The sequence below is a fragment of the Engystomops pustulosus genome, chromosome 5 (genome assembly GCF_040894005.1).
Source record: "Engystomops pustulosus chromosome 5, aEngPut4.maternal, whole genome shotgun sequence".
Classification (NCBI taxonomy): domain Eukaryota; kingdom Metazoa; phylum Chordata; class Amphibia; order Anura; family Leptodactylidae; genus Engystomops; species Engystomops pustulosus.
Window position 1 is genome coordinate 61,994,143 of NC_092415.1, and position 23,305 is coordinate 62,017,447.

A 23,305-nucleotide genomic window follows, 5' to 3' on the forward strand; every position below is an offset into this window, starting at 1 on the left:
GGAGGATAGCATCTTCTGGTGCAAATTACATCTGAAGTCTGAAAAAATTGGCTTAATACATCTCCCCAATTTCTGTATTCTTCCTGATAATGAGAACTGTTCATCACAATATAACAGTAGGTATATACAATTCTAATACTATAATATATACTTTAATATATGAGAGGCCATTTCATACAGCACATAGAGATTTGGAGATTTTCTGTACTATACGCAGTAGGCACATACTCTTTGTGAATTTAGTCTTCATTCAACAAATAAACCTTCAAAAAAAGACATATAAATAATGAAGTTATTTTTCTGTAATTTATATCCTATGGTGTCATAACAAAAGTAATTCTAGCCCTTGTACAAATGGAAAACAATGAATAACCTTTAATCGAACATTCATGACATTTTCAGTAAAATTAAAGTAACAGAACATTGTAAAGATGATATTCCACATCTTCATTATAAATGACCTTTACATTTTAACATACTGCATGTTACACTATCATTGTAGGTTAGCAGAAACAGGGGTCTGATAGAAGGGACCAACACATGGCTTAATTCAGTTCTGGAACAAATCCATTGGTTTTGGCTTACATCAAAACAATCAATGTGTTCCCAACACTTAATAGTTTCTATTTTTCTATTAAGTGGATATAGTTTAATGGAGACCAAATTTGTTGCAGGTAAATTATTGCTGTCCACTGATTTTTTATTTTTCGCACACAAAATTGGGTAAAAAGAGAAAACTTCATACAAGATGTACCCATCGGGAGAAATTTATCAGGGCTTGTTGGCCAGCTTTTATCCCCCAACGCCACCCTAATGCCAAGAGGGGGGGAAGGGGGGAGTGCTGGGGACGCCATAGCCTAGCCCATTTGATATAGCTTGAGCCTGGATCCTTGTGCAGGTTAGAGCTGATTTCTTCACTAGTTGTCGAAAAGTGTCGGATTCACAAGCGGTTCCACAATTTAGCTCCCAAAAAAAGAATAAGTTGTGAGTGGTGGAAAACCACCAAAATTGTGGCACTAACACATAAGTAAGGAGCAAGAGGTGGAGCAAGGGGAAAAAATGTCCACCAGTTTTCCATTTGAAAGTCGTCATAAATGCCCCCCCAATGCGCCCAGTCCTAATAAATCCCCCCACTGTGCCCACGGCTATGATGACATCCCTGTTAGATAGACTTTCAAAACATGGGCCATATGGATTACTTGTTGTCTGTAAATATTGAGATATATTACATCAGAAATTTTTACTTAAAAAAATAATGAAAACTGCTTTTTTGTTTTGTGTTTCCATTTAGTAGCGACAAAGTTTTACATTTACACAGCCGTATGGGGCTTATTTTTCGACAGGACAAATTGTACTTCCTACTGCAGCCATTAATCAGGCTCTTTTTTTCTTTTTCAAAAAACAGTTATCTGTAGGAAACAACCACTTTAAAGCCCAAGTATTTAAGCATTTTTTACGACAACCGTAAATGATGTAGAAAAGTCAACAAGCCATTTTAGGGGCCTATGAGAGGAATAATTGGATTATGGAATGCAGAAACATATTGATCTTGTGAGAAGGGATTACATGCACTTACATGACAGAAGGGCTCTTACTTCTTGTCTGTTCAATCTGGCACTTAGCTTGGAAATGTACATTGATTTCTCTATTAACTGTATTAACTGTGGAGCACAGTACCGACCTTCCTTAGTAGGGTCCTCATCGATAGACCTGTCACACCCATAAATAACGTACACTAGGGAGACAATAAAGGGAATATGCCAATAAGCCATTCTGTCATTTGCAAAGCCACAGTGTTTTATCATTTCTATACAAGTTTATACATTGATCGCTGGGGTTACTAACTGTATCATAAATCTTCAAGCAATCCTAAAGTAAACTGATAAAAATATAACTAATAAAGCTCAATTAAAATAAATTCTATTCATTTTAGTGAATAATAACCCTTTAGTTGGGGCTACTAAGGGATCAATGGGAGTACAATAGGTATTCTTTGTGTAGTGGCTGAGCTGAGTAACTGCAGCACCCCCCCCCCCCATTTATTTTGATACTTTCTTCAAGAACAGCGACACAGAATTTGGGCAGGTTTGGTGTTGTGAATAAAGACAGTGGTCCACATTTCTTAAAGCATTTGCAACAGTTTTCTGTCTGACTTTGCACTGAAAAGAACTTGCAAACTGCTTCTACATGTATTTATAAAGTGTCTGCGCCAGTTTTGTGACGGGGCTGCACTGTGTCTGACAAGACAAATGTGCACAAGGGGCGTGTAAGTGCTCAGTAAGAGTTTGCACCAGATTTATTACTGACGTGAGCCACATTTCTGTCTGCACCATAATTATACTGCATGAACAAAGTGCACCAAAAAAAAACAATGGTGCAAACTTCCAGAGCAGTGCGGAGGGCGTCAGATTCATGAAGACCTTGCGCCAGTTTTGATGAATCTGGAGCACCCTGCGCACTCCACAGGTAAACTGCACATAGTACACACTGCACTAATTTTGATAAATGTGGGCTAGTCTGTTTTCCTAATCCTAAGCGCCTAGATGGCACTGAAGTAGCACTATGTAGTGAATAGTGGACAAGCAAGTGTTGCAACCTCTTTTGACATAGTGTTCACATGCCGGGTATGAAAGTGTTTAGGGGTTGTTCACTTTAAGCACATTCCAGCATAATAATTGATATTGTTTGTGCAATGAAAAGTTGAAGTTATTTATTTTTCCAATACATATTGGGGCACATTTACTTACAAGGTCACTGTAGTTCACTAAAAGTGCATAGTCCGTCTATAATGGTGATTCAGTAAGAAAGTGCGCCTGAAATCATGAATCTGTCCCTTCCCCGCACAGGTCCGCACAGGTCCGACCATCTTTATTGTGGTGCACCTTTAACATAGGGTGTGCAACACAAATTGAAAGTTAAATACGGTGCTTGGCTCGACGACTCGCCCGCTAACTTTTGTCTCATGGAAGCCAACGCAACTACGACACAATCGCAGCACTGACACTTCTTAAATGCCTGTGCACGCCGTTATAACCCAGAAGAACGTTCATGGTCTGACCCTTAGTAAGTGTGCCCCATTATGTATCAATTATTCAGCATTTCCAAGATCTGGCTTATTGTCTGCTTGCTGTCATGCAACAGGAAGTTTCATAATTTATTTCCTGTTTATCCATGGTCATGTGATGTCACTCAGGTGCACAGCTCATTATAACACACAGTGAAATCAAAGCTGTGTGATGCTAAAGAGCCGTACACCTGTGTGAAATCACATGACCATAGACCGGTGTTTATCCATGTGAAGTAAACATAGAAGCTATAGCAGGACAGCAAGCAGAGATCTAGAAAATAGTGAGGAATTGATAATGGAAAATGTAATAACTTTTCATTACACAATCAATGATCTTCTGTAATGTGCTTAAAGTGGACAATCATTTAACTAGAGCTTAGTACAGCTTTAATCACACATCTGCATCTATATTCCCCAGTTACAGTGGAAAACTTGTAAAACAATTGTAAAAAAAAAGGTAGTAAAGGAAGTAAAAAAACCCTCTACATTATGAAAAACACAGTTGTACTTGCCCAATTTGCCCACGACTATAGATATATCAAAATGCCCGTCAAACAATTGTCAATTCATTTATAATGTGAAAATTAAGTTGATTTGAAAAAAACTGTGTTTTGAGCATACAAAAATGCAGACAGTGTTAGGTACTAGAGATGAGCGAACATGCTCGTCCGAGCTTGATGCTCGTTCGAGCATTAGCGTACTCGAAACTGCTCGTTGCTCGGACGAATACTTCGCCCGCTCGAGAAAATGGCAGCTCCCGCCGTTTTGCTTTTTGGCGGCCAGAAACAGAGCCAGTCACAAGCCAGGAGACTCTGCACTCCACCCAGCATGACGTGGTACCCTTACACGTCGATAGCAGTGGTTGGCTGGCCAGATCAGGTGACCCTGGGATAGACTAGCCGCTGCCCGCGCTGCTCGGATCATTCTGTGTCTGGATGCCGCTAGGGAGAGAGCTGCTGCTGGTCAGGGAAAGCGTTAGGGTGTTCTATTAGCTTACTGTTAGGCAGGAGTGATTCTCCAAGAACCCAACAGCCCTTCTTAGGGCTACAATAACGTTCTACTTTTTTTTTTTTTTATTTGCATCTAGTACCATTTTGTGAGGAATTAGCAGGGGGACTTGCTACCGTTGTGTTTAGCTCTTAGTGGCACACATATCCACCTCAAACACCAAAGTGGGAAAATTTAGTAGGGGTTGGATTTCAATTAGGCACAGTCTGCCATTTTTCCTTTTTTATTTTACGTTTATTTTGTTTAATAACTCAGTGTCATCTCATCTGGCATAGTAGTGTGCTTTCATACTTGGCTAGAAAATAGCCATAGGAGAATCCAAACGGCTTACGCCTACAGTAGCGTTATATATTTGATTTCTGGTTGATCTGCTGGTGGCTGTACTTGCTGCAGTGCATCTACTAGCCAATTGTGAGCAATTTGTAGTGAGACTTGCGACCGCTGTGTTTTGCGCTTAGTGACGCACATATCCATTGCAAAGACCGAAGTGGGAAAATTTAGTAGGGGTTGGATTTCAATTAGGCACAGTCTGCCATTTGTCCTTTTTTATTTTACGTTTATTTTGTTTAATAACTCAGCGTCATCTCATCTGGCATAGTAGTGTGCTTTCATACTTGGCTAGAAAATAGCCATAGGAGAATCCAAACGGCTTACGCCTACAGTAGCGTTATATATTTGATTTCTGGTTGATCTGCTGGTGGCTGTACTTGCTGCAGTGCATCTACTAGCCAATTGTGAGCAATTTGTAGTGAGACTTGCGACCGCTGTGTTTTGCGCTTAGTGACGCACATATCCATTGCAAAGACCGAAGTGGGAAAATTTAGTAGGGGTTGGATTTCAATTAGGCACAGTCTGCCATTTGTCCTTTTTTATTTTACGTTTATTTTGTTTAATAACTCAGCGTCATCTCATCTGGCATAGTAGTGTGCTTTCATACTTGGCTAGAAAATAGCCATAGGAGAATCCAAACGGCTTACGCCTACAGTAGCGTTATATATTTGATTTCTGGTTGATCTGCTGGTGGCTGTACTTGCTGCAGTGCATCTACTAGCCAATTGTCAGCAATTTGTAGTGAGACTTGCGACCGCTGTGTTTTGCGCTTAGTGACGCACATATCCATTGCAAAGACCGAAGTGGGAAAATTTAGTAGGGGTTGGATTTCAATTAGGCACAGTCTGCCATTTGTCCTTTTTTATTTTACGTTTATTTTGTTTAATAACTCAGCGTCATCTCATCTGGCATAGTAGTGTGCTTTCATACTTGGCTAGAAAATAGCCATAGGAGAATCCAAACGGCTTACGCCTACAGTAGCGTTATATATTTGATTTCTGGTTGATCTGCTGGTGGCTGTACTTGCTGCAGTGCATCTACTAGCCAATTGTGAGCAATTTGTAGTGAGACTTGCGACCGCTGTGTTTTGCGCTTAGTGACGCACATATCCATTGCAAAGACCGAAGTGGGAAAATTTAGTAGGGGTTGGATTTCAATTAGGCACAGTCTGCCATTTGTCCTTTTTTATTTTACGTTTATTTTGTTTAATAACTCAGCGTCATCTCATCTGGCATAGTAGTGTGCTTTCATACTTGGCTAGAAAATAGCCATAGGAGAATCCAAACGGCTTACGCCTACAGTAGCGTTATATATTTGATTTCTGGTTGATCTGCTGGTGGCTGTACTTGCTGCAGTGCATCTACTAGCCAATTGTCAGCAATTTGTAGTGAGACTTGCGACCGCTGTGTTTTGCGCTTAGTGACCCACATATCCATTGCAAAGACCGAAGTGGGAAAATTTAGTAGGGGTTGGATTTCAATTAGGCACAGTCTGCCATTTGTCCTTTTTTATTTTACGTTTATTTTGTTTAATAACTCGGTGTCATCTCATCTGGCATAGTAGTGTGCTTTCATACTTGGCTAGAAAATAGCCATAGCAATAGGATAGCATTGTTTGGTTTTAAAAACTCAAAAACACAAAAAAAAAAAAAAAAAAAAAAAGTTAAAAAAAAATTAAAGCTATAACTCTCATTTTAAAAATGTTTAACCCGAGGGCTAGGGGTAGAGGACGAGGGCGGGGACGTGGGCGTCCAACTACTGCAGGGGTCAGAGGCCGTGGTCCTGGCCGGGGTGAGACACCACCTGCTTATGAGGGAGCAGGGGAACGCCGCAGAGCTACACTCCCTAGGTTCATGTCTGAAGTTACTGGGACTCGTGGTAGAGCACTGTTGAGGCCAGAACAGTGCGAACAGGTGATGTCGTGGATTGCTGACAATGCTTCGAGCAATTTGTCCACCAGTCAGTCTTCCACGCAGTCCACCCATGTCACCGAAATCGCCACTCCTCCAGCTCCTGCACCTCAGCCTCCTCCCCCCCAGTCTGCCCCCTCCCAGGAAAATTTGGCATTTGAACCGGCATACTCTGAGGAACTGTTTTCTGGACCCTTCCCACAGTCACAAACCACTTGTCCGGTTGCTGCTGAGCAATTTTCCGATGCCCAGGTTTTCCACCAGTCACAGTCTGTGGGTGATGATGACCTTCTTGACGTAGTGGAAGTGTGTAAAGAGGTGTCCGACGATGAGGAGACACGGTTGTCAGACAGTGGGGAAGTTGTTGTCAGGGCAGGAAGTCCGAGGGGGGAGCAGACTGAGGGATCGGAGGATGATGAGGTGACAGACCCAAGCTGGGTTGAGAGGCCGGGTGAACACAGTGCTTCTGAGACGGGGGAGAGTCCTCGACCAGAACAGGTTGGAAGAGGCAGTGGTGGGGCCAGACGGAGAGGCAGGGCCAGAGCTGGTGCATCAGCGCCAAATGTGTCAACTAGTGAAGCTCCCGTGGCGAGGGCTCTTGCGGCGAGGGCTAGATCTTCAGAAGTCTGGAGGTTCTTTAAGGAAACACCGGATGACCGACGGACTGTGGTGTGCAACATTTGCCAAACCAGGCTCAGCAGGGGTTCCACCACTACTAGCTTAACTACCACCAGTATGCGCAGGCATATGAATGCTAAACACCCCACTCAGTGGCAACAAGCCCGTTCACCTCCGGCCGTGCACACCACTGCTCCTTCCCCTGTGTCAGCTGATAGTCAGCCCCCTGCCCAGGACCCTGCCACAAAAACCCCATCGTCGCCTCCACGATCCTCCACAGCATCCACCAGCGTTCAGCTCTCCATACCCCAGACGCTGGAGCGGAAACGCAAATATAGTGCAACCCACCCGCACGCCCAAGCCCTTAATGTGCACATCTCCAGATTGCTTAGCCTGGAGATGCTGCCATATAGGCTAGTAGAGACCGAGGCCTTTCGCAACCTCATGGCGGCGGCCGCCCCTCGGTATTCGGTCCCCAGCCGCCACTACTTTTCCCGATGTGCCGTCCCAGCCCTGCACCAGCACGTGTCAGACAACATCACCCGTGCCCTGACCAACGCCGTTTCTGACAAGGTCCACCTGACCACGGACACGTGGACGAGTGCTGCCGGGCAGGGCCACTATATATCCCTGACGGCACATTGGGTTAACTTGGTGGAGGCTGGGACCGAGTCTGACCCTGGGGCTGGTCATATACTGCCGACGCCGAGGATTGCGGGGCCTACCTCGGTCCAGGTGTTTCAGGCCTACTATGCCTCCTCCTCCTCCCACCCCTCCTCCACCTCCTCCTCCGAACTACCATCCGTGGGCACGGCGCCATCAGTCGGTAGCTCTAGGCACAGCAGCAGTGCCGTTGCTAAGCGACAGCAGGCGGTGCTCAAACTGCTGAGCCTAGGCGATAAAAGGCACACCGCCCAAGAGCTATTACAGGGCATCACGGCGCAGACTGATCTGTGGCTGGCACCGCTGAACCTGAAGCCAGGCATGGTTGTGTGTGACAACGGCCGTAACCTGGTGGCGGCTCTGCAACTCGGCAGACTGACACATGTGCCATGCCTGGCCCATGTGTTAAATCTGATAGTTCAGCGTTTCCTCAAGACATACCCCAATCTGTCAGATTTGCTCACGAAGGTGCGCCGCATCTGTGCGCATTTCAGGAAGTCCAGCACAGATGCTGCCACTCTCAGGGCAGCGCAGCGCCGCCTCCAACTGCCCGCTCACCGACTGTTGTGCGACGTGCCCACGAGGTGGAATTCAACACTGACCATGTTATCCAGAGTTTACCAGCAGCGCCGAGCCATTGTAGACTGCCAGATGTCAACTTCCACCAGAACTGGTAGTCAGGTCAGTCAGCTTCCTCAAGTCTACAATGAGGAGTGGACGTGGATGTCTGATATCTGTCAGGTGCTGAGTAACTTTGAGGAGTCAACACAGATGGTCAGTGGCGATGCCGCCATCATCAGCCTCACCATCCCGCTGCTTGGCCTGTTGAAAAACTCTCTGATCAGCATGAAGTCGGAAGCTTTGCGCTCGTCACAAGAGACGGGGGAAGAAGATTCCCTTGTTGATAGCCAAAGCACCCTTAGGTCTGTTTCTCAGCGCATATCGGAGGAGGTGGAGGTGGAGGAGGATGAGGAGGAAGAGGAGGAGAATGTTGGCGAGACACAAGAGGGGACCATTGTGGAGTCCTTTACTGTTCAGCGTGTATGGGCAGAAGAAGAGGAGTTGGAGGAGTTGGAGGAGGAGGAAATGGACAGTCAGGCCAGTGAGGGGAGTGAATTCTTACGCGTTGGTACTCTGGCGCATATGGCAGATTTCATGCTAGGCTGCCTATCCCGTGACCCTCGCGTTCAAAGAATTTATTCCAGCACCGATTACTGGGTGTTCACTCTCCTGGACCCACGGTACAAGCAAAATCTTTCCACTCTCATCCCTGCAGAGGAAAGGAGTGTGAGAATGCATGAATACCAGCAGGCCCTGGTGCACAAGCTGAAACAGTATTTCCCTTCTGACAGCGCTAGCGGCAGAGTGCGTAGTTCTGCGGGACAAGTAGCGAGGGAGAGTAGGCGAGCAGGCAGCTTGTCCAGCACTGGCAAGGGTACGCTTTACAAGGCTTTTGCCAGCTTTATGTCACCCCAGCAAGACACTGTCACCTGTCCCCAGTCTCGGCAGAGTAGGGCTGATCTTTACAGAAAGATGGTGAGGGAGTACGTAGCTGACCATACCATCGTCCTAAATGATCACACAGCTCCCTACAACTACTGGGTTTCAAAGCTGGACATGTGGCACGAACTGGCGCTGTACGCCTTGGAGGTTCTTGCCTGCCCTGCCGCTAGCGTCTTGTCCGAGCGGGTTTTCAGTGCAGTTGGTGGCATCATCACCGATAAGCGTACACGCCTGTCGACTGACAGCGCTGACAGGCTGACGCTTATTAAGATGAATAAAGCCTGGATTTCTCATAATTTCCAATCTCCACCAGGTGAAGGAAGCTCAACCTGAATAATTGATCCACTCCTCCTCCTCCTCATTTTCCTCCTTCTCCTCCTCTTTGTACAGTAAAGCAGAGGAAACTGGCTATTTTTTGACAGGGCCCACTGGCTCTTGCTATAGTACTTTATGCATTTAATTTTTCTGGAGGGCCACCGACCCGGTCCTCTGTTTTAAACAATTTTTGGGAGTGCCACATACAGGCACTCAATCTATTCAATTTTTCTGGAGGGCCACCGACCCGTTCCTCTGTTTTAAACAATTTTTGGGAGTGCCACATACAGGCACTCAATCTATTCTATTTTTCTGGAGGGCCACCTACCTGCTCCTCTGGTTTGAAAACTTTTTGGGACTGCCACATACAGGCACTCAATCGATTCCATTTTTCTGGAGGGCCACCTACCTGCTCCTCTGGTTTGAAAACTTTTTGGGACTGCCACATACAGGCACTCAATCTATTCTATTTTTCTGGAGGGCCACCTACCTGCTCCTCTGGTTTGAAAACTTTTTGGGACTGCCACATACAGGCACTCAATCTATTCAATTTTTCTGGAGGGCCACCTACCTGCTCCTCTGGTTTGAAAACTTTTTGGGACTGCCACATACAGGCACTCAATCTATTCAATTTTTCTGGAGGGCCACCTACCTGCTCCTCTGGTTTGAAAACTTTTTGGGACTGCCACATACAGGCACTCAATCTATTCTATTTTTCTGGAGGGCCACCTACCTGCTCCTCTGGTTTGAAAAATTTTTGGGACTGCCACATACAGGCACTATCCAAATTAAATTGTCTCCATAGCAGCCTCCACACGTTGTCTCCATTGCTACCTCCAAAAGTCGTCCATATAGCTGCCTCCATACATCGTCCCTTTATCAAACGAGGTGTGTCAGGCAGAAATTTGGGTTGTTTTCATGGATTCCACATCAAAGTTGTTAACTTTGTCGCCACCCAGCTGTGTTATCCACAAAATATACTAATAAACTTTTATCATTTACCAATATTATTTCAGCGCTTCTTGCGCATCTGTTTACATTCCCCTCACCCGCCATATCCTAAACTTATAAGAACGCTACTACACTTGATCTTATACAAAAGGTTCTTAGAAGTGCTGTTTGGGGAGTAGCCTAGAGACAGGGGCTTGGATTGGCGAAAGCTCGCCTGGCAGCGGAGCGCCAACTCCATGCCAAGATCCAACTAACATAGTTTTAACTGCAGAACCTTTAATCTACTACTAGTTCACTGCCTCCATACATGGTCCCCTTATCAAACGAGCTGTGTCAGGCAGAATTTTGGGTTGTTTTCATGGCTTCCATGTTAACTTTGTCGCCACCCTGCTGTGTAATCCACAAAATATACTGGCAAACTTTTATCATGTACCGATATTATTTGAGCGCTTCTTGCTCACCTCCTTTGGTTCCTCTCTGCCACCCATTGGTTTGAAGCCTGAGTCCATTTAGGGTATGTCGCCATGCCACTCTCTAGCCTGCTGCCGCTGCCTCTGCATGCCGTCCCCTATAGTGTCAGGGTCAATTATTGCATGTTTTAGATGCTATCTAGCTTCATTCTGTCACTCTGTCATGGCCATGCTGTTGCCCATAATTTTGGCATAATGGTGCGATTAAGCAGCCTCAGAGGCATCCATGCATGCTGCCCCTGCTGTTTCCTGTCCATTTCCGTGGTGTTTCCATCCTTTTCTTAGGTTCCCAGGTGTTTGGCCAAGCTTCCCTGTGCAGAGCCTTGGTCCCCTTGAAAAATGCTCGAGTCTCCCATTGACTTCAATGGGGTTCGTTATTCGAGACGAGCACTCGAGCATCGGGAAAAGTTCGTCTCGAATAACGAGTACCCGAGTATTTTAGTGCTCGCTCATCTCTATTAGGTACCATAACCTAAAATATGGTGTCTTTGTTTGAGTTGGTAGCATCAGGACTGTGAAAAATGAATTTATATTATAGAACTGTAGCTGGATTGTAGCAGTGCAGTGAGGTCTCTATATTGAGTCTGTTTCACAGCCCCTTTACCCAGAGTGACATCAATAGTAGGCTTCTTGAGGAGTACAAATAGAATTAAAAAATTCTACTAACACAGCAGTTTCAGCACAATCCCCTAATTCAACATATCCAGTTACAATACTAGAATATAAAACCAGTTTTACAGTCCTGCTCATGCTTGCAACACACACAAAGGTGTTGTTATATTCATTTTAATACAGGTGGTCCCCTACTTAAGGAAACCCGACTTACAGACAACACATAGTTACAGACAGACCCCTCTGACCTCTGGTGAAGCTTTACTGTAGTCCCAGATTGCAATAATCAGCTGTAAGGTGTCTGTAGGTGTCCCAATACAGCAAAAAAAATGTTTAAACTCCAATTATCACTGGGGCCAAAAAATTTTTGTCTGGATTTGCAATTATAAAATATACAGTTTCGACTTACAGACAAATTCAACTTAAGAACAAACCTCCGGACCCTATCTTGTACGTAACCCGGGGACTGCCTGTATTCCGTACTGCTGCCAGTTGTCAATAACCCATTGAGAACTTCTCTAGAGTACTTGAGGAAGCACATACATTTTTCACAGATACAGCTAGTGACAGGTACCCACCAAGCCCTCTTAACAAATGACACCCTTATTTTAACTACAAATTGTTTTCCCTCACATCCCCACAAAATCAACTTGGTTATCTTACCTGACATAGCCAGATCCTAATCGAGTTACAGGGGCTTGTCCTTCCGTCCTCACTCATTTCAACTTCGTCTCTGACTATGATCTGAAGGACTATGCTAGGTAAGATAACAAAGTTGATTTTAGGGAGATGTGAGGGAAACAGTTATCTGGTAAAAGAAGGGTAAAAGAAGGGTGAAGGGAACTTGTCACTATCTGTATTTTTGAAAAATCTGGTGACAGATTCCCTTTACAAGATTGGCACAGTGTATTGTAATAAATGTACAGTACAGTATCAGTAAGGATAAGGTTAATATTATGATATTGAATTTTTTCTCTTTCACAACAAAATTCTTCCTTGCAGCTCAACCTTAGCTTATATTTAACTTTTCAACCAGCAGGAGAAATGTGACACGACCTTTATGTAATATCTTAGCATTGCCTGTCACAGCATTCAATATATTCAAATCTCTTAGTGAAAAACATTGAAGGTAACCTAAAAGTCAAAACTGATTTTTTACTAAATTGGGTTGCTTATGTCAGTCAAGAATGGCACCAGCAATTTATCCATGATTAAGGATATAAATGTACAAACAAGAATTATACGTGTTCTACAACATACATGGCTGCTTACACAAATATCTTGCATTTGCTCAGATGTCTCCTATTGCTCATATTCCTTTTACTTTTTAGCCTTAAGCTATCTCTCTTGTAACAAATCTACCAAAGAAGGTTGGTTTTGGCACAGATAGTCAAATTGTGATTTGATTTGTAGAAAATTTGTGAAATTTTTGATAACATTGGGGCAGATTAACTTACCCGGTGCTGTCGAGATCTCCGCGGTGCGTTGTCTGACAAGGATTTGGGTCTGCCACGATTCACTAAGGTCGTGCGTCCAATTTTCTTCATGTGTTGCTTCCCCGCTGAGATACGCCAGAGTTCACCTTCTTCTTCCTGGTGCATGTAAGTGTTTGATCTTGCAACCCAATTTCGTTGTTAAATTCCATGGTTTGTCCGAATCCGTTGGGTTGTCCGACGGCACGCCCCCTGATTTCTGTGGCATGCAAGCCGGTGCCGATGCGCCACAATCCGATCATGTGCGCAAAAAACCTGAGGCAATTCGGCGCAAAAAGGAAATATTCGAGAAACCCAACAGAATCGCGGTCCGCAGACCCTTAGTAAATGTGCCCCATTGTGTTCAATCCCAAGCAAAATGGTCCAAAGTAATACTTTATGTGTTGTCATAACACATATCGCAGGTCGCAGGCTTACCCGTGCCCTGCCAGCGCATTGCCTGCGGATCTTACCTGTCCCGGCTCCTGTCTCCTCGCCATCCGTCGTGCGCGCTCGTCCCTGACTCCTAGGGCATGTGCGCACCGGCTTCTCTGGATTTAAAGGGCCAGCCCACCATTTATTGGTGCTGGCCATTTTCTGAAAACTCATAAAAGCCTTCCTGTACACCCTGCCGGATCTTTGAGCCTATGCCATTGAGAAAGCTCCCCTCCGACATTCCTGTGTTCCTGTTGCTGTGTTCCTGCATTCCTGTGTTCTTGTGTTCCTGTGTTTCCCCCGTTCCTGTGTACCCGTGTTACTGTGTTCCTGTTCCCATGCTCCCTTGTGTTCCAGTCTGTTTCTGTGTTTCCGTTCCCATCTGGCTGGACCTCCCGTTGCTGACCCTGGATTGGACTTGAACTTGCATCTCTGCCGCCTGCCCTGACCCTGTGCCTGAACCTGACCTAGAGACTGTCTCCTGCTAAGGTACCTCGACTTCGGCTGCCACTGCGGGCTAGTCGCACCTGTGGAACGACCTGGTGGTACCCCGCCGCAGCAAGACTATCCCGCTTTGCGGCGGGCTCTGGTGAAGATCAGGTGCCACTTAGATTCTGGTCCTAGGTGTCGGCTAATACCACCTCCAAAGGTGGTCCAGAGGGTCAACAGATCCCGATTCCTGACATGTGTTCTTGAAATTGGTTTTATAACCACCTCTAGTCTGCTAAAACACATATTTATCATAAAATGCTCCTATCTTATTTTATTCATTTTTTTTACATTTATTGAAAATTTTTACTTGATTTCCACCTTCCCTAAGCTTTGTAATGAATGGCAGTATGAGTTAGTGGACATTTTGAAAGGTTCATTTTAAGTAAATCAGAAAAGATTCAGATTATATGTGGTGCCTAAAAATTCGTACTTAGGTTCCATGCACACATTGGGGAACATGTATCACATTTTCGGCATGCTTTTTTCTTAACTTTTTGAGACTTTTCATGGTTCTTGTGCTCATTTGTGACTTTCTTTGCTCCTTTCAAAGTCCACCATTGTCTAGTTTCCTGCAGTGTTCCCTGAGATACCACCTTAATCCAGATGTGAAAGTTGCAACTTTTGTAAAAAAATCACAAAAAAATCGCAAATTTGTCCAAATCTGCGGCTGCCCCTGACCAGATGTAGAAATTAGCTGGAAAACAGTTTGTGACTTTTGGATAAGTCACAAATTCACTAGAGACCAATTACCACATGTATCAATAAAGAAAAAACGTTAAGATACATCTGACCAGCAGGAAAACCAAGAAAAGTTCTAAAATGCAGACAGAAAAATCCGGACTTATGATACATGTGCTTGAATATGGACCCAGCCGTAGCATATGTTCAGCTGGAAAGGCCATTAAAGATAGCCATGCTCTATCTTTTTTCCATCAACGGTACGGTGGGTGACACTGCCAATCAAATGAATGGCTATTAAAGTGAATGTGGCCGAGTGCTATCCGTACTAAAATGACTAGCACACAGTCAGGAAAATCAGTTTGTGTGCAAGAGAATCGGGAATAGTCACTCATCACTTACCATAATATCACTGAAGCATTCTCAGATATATTGGCTATCCAAGCCTTCTTTCAGCACACTTAAGAAAGACTTGGGTGGTCTAACGTGGCACACCGGCACCCTGTCTACCCTACGATTAAAAAGGGGGCCATTGTGCTATAATGGCCATCCAAGCACAGCTTTCCAAGTTAAACAGCATGTGTACAGAGATGGGGGCCCACTGATCACTAGTACATTTACTGTAACTAATGTCACCCCTGACCATTATGTCCCTATTTTTTCAGACATTGAAAAGCTTTGTGACGCAGTGATGTTGTGATACTTTACTTAACTGCTTTATAAAATACATTTATTGTAACCAGAATAAAGGTAATTGCATTCAAACGGTAAAAAAAAGGACTGTAAAATAAGGATGAAGAATCAGACAACACATTTATTACATTACATATAAAGTTACTGTATGTTGTTAAACCAGATTTCTCTTTAAAATGGGAGGACTTCTGCTCTGCATTACGTAAGCTACATTGCAATTCAAAGGCACACAAAATCCCTCCTATCATTCTCATCTGTGTGTTTTTGTCGCTGTTAACCTAAGCACATATTAACCAGAGCTAGATTTCTTGATAATGAATAACCCAGGGTGTAAAAATGTTGATTATCTCTAGGCAGCTCAGTAGCCAGACAGACATCAGCTGAAATACGAGAGCAGAGGCCGAGCCAAAAAAAGGGGAGAATTGTCAGCACATGCATTAAGATTGTGCAGCAAAACTAGAGGAAATATAATGAACTAATGTACTGAGGAAAATTATCACATTGCTGAAAACATGCCATAAATTTAATAGCTGTATCCACATGGATTAAAATTACGCCAGTCAGGAAAATAGTTTCCAGGCATTACTGTCCATGGTGATATAACTGCTTGCTGCTTGCTTAAATCTGGATAAAGCTCTTTTGGCAGTCCGAGTAGAATTTAATAGAGAAAAAAGAAATTCAGTTGATGTCAGCATGGATTCTGCAAATGTGGTTATGACATCTTTCTCCAGTTATTTTCTTCTATGGTAAGTCTGCATTTACTTTCTTTGTGTGAGAAGGGACACAACTTAGTATTACAAAAGAAGAGTTTGGTTTGTACATATGTATATTGATACATGGTGGAGGCATCCGTAATGCTGTAACCTATATACAGCAATACATAAAAAGAAGCTTCATCAGGATATTAAGTTTAGGAAACTAATAGCAGTATGTGAAATGACTAGTGCAATTTTGACTACTCTGCAGAATTTTTTTTATCCAGGAAAGCAGCTGAATCAGAATTGGAGTAACATTTCAGAACAGACTTAAAGATGCACCAGATTCATGGAACAGTTCAGAAATTTGCCGCATCTTGAAGTTAATACAATCTGCAGCAAAACTTACTTTAAAAAGTTTAAAGATAAATCCTCCTCATGTCATGTGCCAGAGTTTTGCCGCTCACAAAACATGGAGTCTGGGTTCACTTCTGCATTACTTTCCATTGTCAAATGGAAATCTGGTGCACGATCCAACTGAGAGCCGGAACACTCCCTATATTGTGTCGCATTGTGCCTAGTGCAGCCGCGCCACAAAAGGGTCGCATGGGACACAATTTTGGTGATGACACTTCTAAAATACCTGTGCAAGCAGTTTTTGCTACAAAGAATGTGCAAAGTCCGACAGAAAACCAGCGCACGGCCCTTAGTAAATGTGCCCCATTGTGGCAGATATACTAAAGCTGCCATAAAACTACTTAAGATAGAAATACATAAAGGGTACACAACATGTGGCTCGCTCTGTCATAACTTTCAGCTTATATCATACTTTATGGCTATGCAATCACCTTATTAAACTGATGAGCACTTTCAGAAGTACTCATGCACACTACACTACACTTCTCTAATGGGAGGACAACACCATTTTAGGCTTCTTCACTTTTATTGCAAAATGTCTAAGGCCTCTTTCACACTTGCATTGCAGATCATGTCAGAGTCTGATCAGGGTACGATCAGGGTTTGGTCAGTGAAAAACTGACATTTTTCATCAGTCCAATCAGTTTTCAGGCAGTTTGTTCTGAGTCTCAATTTTTCTCACACTTTTTTTGGTGTTTCCCATGCATTTTTAATGCATTTTTGATGCACAGATAACATGCGTGAAAAGGACTAAGGCCCCTTCCACACTTGCGTTGCAGATCAGCTCAGAGTTTGATCAGGGTGCGATCAGGGTTTGGTCAGTGAAAAACGCACATTTTGCATCAGAGTGCAATCAGTTTTCAGTCAGAGTTTGTTCAGTGTCTCCGTTTTTCACACGCGTTTTCAATGCAATTTCAATGCGTTTTTCACGCGTAGATAATGCGCATGAAATGGACTCAGGACTGAGCTCTATCTTTTCTATAGCAATTGATGCGTGAAAAACGCATTGCACTTGCATTGCACTTGCGTGTGTCTCAGAGTGCAATGCGTTTTTGATGCGTCTCCATAGACTTGTATGGTGCAATGCAAGTTCTGCACGTCAAAAGCACGCGCAGAAAAAGTGTGAAAGGGGCCTTAGGGCTGAGGTCTATCTTTTCTATGGCAATTGATCAGTAAAAAACGCATTGCACTTGCATGTGTCTTAAGCCCCTTTCACACTTGCGTTTTTCACGCGCGTTTTCTGCGTGTGCTTTTGACGCGCAGAACTTGCATTGCACTCTGACCCATTGTAATCAATGGGTCTTTTCAGAATTGCATTTTTTTTCACGCACACACGCACGTTTTTTTAACGCACGTTTAAATCTCAACATGCTCTACTTTTGCAAGTCACGCGCACCATACAAGTCTATGGAGACGCATCAAAAATGCATTGCGCTTTGAGACACTTGCAAGTGCAATGCAAGTGCAGTGCGTTTTTCACGCATCAATTGCCATAGAAAAGATAGAACTCAGTCCTGAGTCCTTTTCACGCGCATCATCTGCGCGTGAAAAACGCATTGAAATTGCTTTCAAATTGCATTTAAAACGCACACTGAACAAACTCTGACTGAAAACTGATTGCACTCTGATGCAAAATGTGCGTTTTTCACTGACCAAACCCTGATCAGACTGACTTGCAACGCAAGTTTGGAAGGGGCCTTAGGGTGCAATGCATTTTTAATGCATCTCCATAAACTTGTATGGTTCGTTTTTCACGCTGATGACTTGCAAAAGTAGAGCATGCTGAGATTTAAATGTGCATGTGTGTGTGAAAAAGTGAAAGTGTCATAATTATTATTTTGCTTAAAGCACTTTAAACAACCTTATGGGCTCAAATTCGAATTCTGGCTGATCCCCCCCCCCCTCCCATTGTGTGGGCATGGCATATAATAAATTACCTAATGTGTGTATGAGATGTGTCTATACTTTATGTATAAGTGTATAAATGTGTATATGTGTGCATAAATATGTAAGCATGAGTGTATAAATGTGTGTGTATAAATGTAGAACTGTATGTGTGTATATAAGTATATAAATGTGTGCATGGTTGTATAAATATGTATGATTATATAAACGTGTGTGCATGTACGAGCGCCGGTATATAATACATAAGCCCCATGTGTGTATAAGAGGGGAATATCCTATTTGTAAAAGTATATAAATGTGTATATGAGTGCATAAATGTGTGAGTGTTAGTGTATAAATGCGTGTGGATGAGTGTAGGACTGTATGTGTGTATATAGGTATATGAATGTGTGTATGAGTGTATAAATATGTATGATTATATAAATATGTACTGTACATTTTTAAGGGGAAGGGAGGCCCGATTCAGATGTATGCTATGGGGCTCAGCCTCTTTGAATTACACCCCAGGTGTAATGATAGACTTATTTCCACAGAGCTGGTCTCTGTAGTGATTCTGTAATCTGGCTAATAAAGGAGGATCCAGATTACAGAATCTCATTAATTAAACCAAGAAGCAACTCACAGGAAGAGACAATTCATTGTCTAATTGAATTGAGTATGTACACGTTGGAGTTGGATATGTTGAACTATATCCAGACTTATAAATGATACTTGGCATGAATTAAATATTTTTCTTGGCTTGGTAACTTCGTTTATTAGATTACATGCATTATGTTCATATCAAGTCTACATTCAATCTGTCATATTTGTTTTGTTTGATGTAATGCAGTTACATTGGTAAGTATTAGATTCATTATCTATCAATACAGATAGAAAGATGAGTTCAATTTAGGACATTACAGGGTAAAATCTTATTGAGCTCTTGTAATGCAGGCTCTGGGAAAAGACAAGTGACACAGACAGTGGGCCTTAATGCTCAACCCACTTCCCGGCTTTCCCTACCTAATAGCGTGGCCAAACCCTAGCAGTAAGGGACTACTCGTCGATGTTCCCTTCCTGCGCCAAAGCAAAAGCAGAATAATCTCCACATCCTGGTTGCACCAAAGAAAGCAATGCAGTACAGAGCTGCAAAGCAGAACGATAGTCTGAATACAGGGGTGGGATTCATAATTTTAACAACAGACTCTACTTTGCAATTGAGAAGTCTGTTATCTACCGGCTGCAATAAACATTTAATATATAATGTTTATATGAAGCTTTTTGTATCTAGAATTTTCAACTTTACAGACTTCTAGCCCAGAAATAAATTAAAATAAACATTTATATAACTAGGAATAACATATTCACATACTTACCTGCACACTGGGGGTCATTTACTAGGGGCCCAAATCACGTTTTTCCGTTACCCGAATATTTCCGATTTGCGCCGATTTTTCCTGAATTGCGCCGGGATTTTGGCGCACGCGATCGGATTGTGGCGCATCGGCGCAGGCATGCACGCAACGGAAATGGGGGGAGTGGCCATAAGAAAACCCAACGGATTCGGAAAAATGCCATTTTTAAAAAAAAAATGTTGCTTGACACGCGCTTACCTGCACCCAGGGTAGCACAGTGAACTTAAGTGAACTCTGACAGAATTCAGCGCAGCAGCGACACCTGGTGGACATTGGGCACACTACCTTAGTGAATCGCCGGAAGACCTGAATCCTCCACTGAGAACGCGCCGCTGTATCGCGACAGGACCGGGTAAGTAAATCTGCCCTACTATGACTATATAGTCAGAGATCTATATGCAACTATTTATTGACATATACAGCCCCTTTAATATCCTATAAGTACAAAAATGTGTAAACTGCATCGATCCAGAAGGTAGAAAACATACAATACCAGAACCAAATCACACAAAGATGACACCACCATACCGATTCAATATATAATTTCCCATTCTTCAACCTATTTGTAATATCTCCTCCTTTAGAAGAACAATACTATCCATCAGTGTATATAGAGAACCATACCATTCACCAATTTGAAGGCTGATGGCATCATAAAAGCATTGGACAGTATCTCCTCACACAAGGGGGCTAATGACCACATTGGAGCTACAAAAACTTTAAAGGGGATTATAATGTAGGCAGTTTGGGAGATAGTCCAGGGCCCAAGCCATCTAGGGGGCCCATGGTCTCCTAAGCCACCCAACAAATTTTATATTCAGAAGGACCTTCACCCATTAAATCCTCTTCCATCTGTTCCTGCTCTCAATACACATGCATAAAGGAACCATTTCAGTACCTTTTAACGCCCTTCAAAGATCCTGAAACCGCATATTAGAAGTAAGCAAAGAGGAAGCACCCTCCAGTAGCGAGTAGTAAGTGAATTCTAGACATGTAGGGCTATAATATTCATACAGCCCAGAGCCCATGAGTCTTAATCCCCGCTGGGCACAATCAGGGTCACCGCTACACACCTTCATACTTAGAAGCAAGTGGCACAGTTAACATGACAAGTCATCAATGTGACATTACTGATACATCTCATATAAGTCACCTCATCCAGTATTAATGTACATCAAGGCTAGAGATACCATGCTGGTGTCCTCAGCGATATATACTGTATTTCTACAGCACGATTTATATAGCAAGGCGGAGATACAGGGCGATCTATTTACCAGCTGATTTCTTTTTCTCATGGTTTCCTCTAGCAATCCCTGTCTGAAGAAGGTCTTTTAACAATAGTTACACACTGCAGTGTTTTAAATCTGAATATAATTTCACTAATTAGCATCACTGACGTTCCACGCTATTTCACTATAAATTATGTCAAAGTCATACAGCCACTTATTTATCTTCATAAGAGCTAGAGAGGCATGAAATAGCAGTTCTCTATAACTAATACAAAGCTGGGCTTTCCTTATGGATTGGCTGACGGACTCCATTATAGTAAATATGTATATATTGTAGGAATAAGTACTAGGAACATGTATAAACCTAACCTCCTCTAGCAATTAAAGACATCTACGACCAGGATGAAGGATTGTAAACCAAGCACACTGACATACTGGTGTGTGCCCTTTTGGCAGGATCTGCTCTTCTTTTAGCTTCTTTTTAAAATATAAAAAAAAAGGCTAAAAGAAGAGCTGATCTTACCAGATGGGGCACACGCCAGTATGACAGCATGCTTGGTTTACATTTATTCATGCGGGTGGTAGATGTCCTTTAACACAAGCATGCAGTCCAGACACATGTACACATACATATGTACAAATATTATAACACGCACAAGTAAATATTACAATAAAGAACATCTACCATCAGATTTAATGATTTACTGATCAGATCTACTGATGGTAGAAGTCCCAAACTTACTTGCTTGTTACGTCTACCAGGGGATGTCCTCGCTTTTGACCTTGTGATGTCACAATCTGTTTGTGGGAGCCGGCTGTGTTGAACATGGATTGGCCATGCCATTCCAATCAGGTGGCGGAGTTGAGAGGCGCTTGGGTGACTAAGCCTCCGGTTCATTTTAATATCATTATAAAGTGCTTCTTACAAGAATGCTGATATGCTGGTAGATAACAAAAGCAAGGTCTTCCCCTGATAGAGGTAACGAGCAAGTAAGTTTGGGACATCTACCATCAGCAAATCTGATGGTAGATGTCATTTAAGTATACACACATACACGACACATATATAACTTCCAAACACATATACTTACCGGCTTGGAATAGATGCGGAGAGCCGGTCGGATACCACCCATGTCTGAATACAGGGAGAAGATCAAGATGCCAGAATACGTAGATCAGGAAAACATAATGGGAGAAATTTATTATTAGTGTTTTCCGGCTAGAGACTGGAGGAACCTGAGACACAACGGGCACATTTACCAAGTCCCTAGTGCCAGTTTTCTGTTGGACTTTGCATGTTCTTTTAGGTGCAAACTGCTTGCACAGGTATTTAAGAAGTGTCTACATCACAATTGTGTTGCAACTGACCCTTTGGTGAAGCAGTTGCACATAGTCTTCATACGACACAAATTAGGGGGCGTTCCGGAGCGCCAGAGTTAACATGCAAAGTCCGACAGAATTGTGTCACAAGCCCTATGTTAAAGGTGCACCAAAATAAAATTGGTTTTCTCATGAGAAACAAGCGCCAAAAATCCTAAATTCTGGCACACTGCAATTAGTGCAGTTTACACAGTTCTTAGTAAATGTGCCCCATTGTTAATATACCAGGAGACCCTTCAATGTATACATATTGGAAATGAAACTGTGGACCAAACATAGAAAGTAAGAAAATTTGTAATGTAAATTTGTTTTAAATTGCTAGACAAAATTACCATCAGAAGCCTTGGACTAAAAAAATACTGTAAGAAATGACAGATGGGGCAACACACAGAGAATTTACATAAAGTAAAAAAACATGTATGACCACAATCCTGAAAAAAAATTTAAAAATGGAAAATTCATTTTGCAGCTGGGGCGCTATTCTTTTGTCTCAGTATAATTGATAATTAAATAAAAGGAATCAAAGACACAAAAGATGGTTTATTCAGTGCATATAGGAGAAATTACAAGGGCAGCATTTCCCCTGATATTTCATTGTTCTTCTAACTGAAAGTCAGACGACTGTGCCCTGTGGCTAAACAAATGAATATTCAACTTGATAGGTCTTTGTATTGCATTAACAATTCTGAAAGCAATCAAAAAAGAATAATTGCCAAGCTAACAAGCGAGGTGGAAAGTTTATTATATAAAGAAATAAACAGAAAATTAATATGTCATAGATTTTTGCCAACATCAAGTTGTAGGCCAATAAAATACCTAAAAATGTTCCAGTGTATCTACCATTTAAAAGCATCTTCACACTAGTGCTACTTGTCTTATGCACAGAACATGGGCACTGGCATCTGTATTCAGGACTGACTCCCCCTGATGCGTCTGAAGTGCGTATCAAATGAATTGCATTCAGTGTGAATGAGGACTAACATGGGAGAACATATCGGCTTGACACTTGCTACACTTTATTGATACATATAACACAGTGGCGGCATTCCTACCATTGCAGTTTTGGTTG

The 23,305-nt window shown here is 42.8% G+C and overlaps 1 protein-coding gene across 3 annotated transcripts in view; it reads left to right on the forward strand.

Moving 5' to 3' along the window:
* Positions 1-23,305, forward strand: part of ARHGAP28 (Rho GTPase activating protein 28) — a 179,535-nt gene that overhangs the window by 63,366 nt on the left and 92,864 nt on the right. The window contains exon 1 of one of the 3 annotated variants that reach the window (XM_072152197.1): positions 15,646-15,962. The exons of 1 other annotated variant lie outside the window; for it this stretch is intronic. The gene's annotated coding sequence lies outside the window, so the exon portion shown is untranslated. Of the gene's footprint in view, positions 1-15,645; positions 15,963-21,751; positions 21,836-23,305 lie in introns of those variants that run through there. One more of the 3 variants, XM_072152200.1, reaches the window with a different exon arrangement.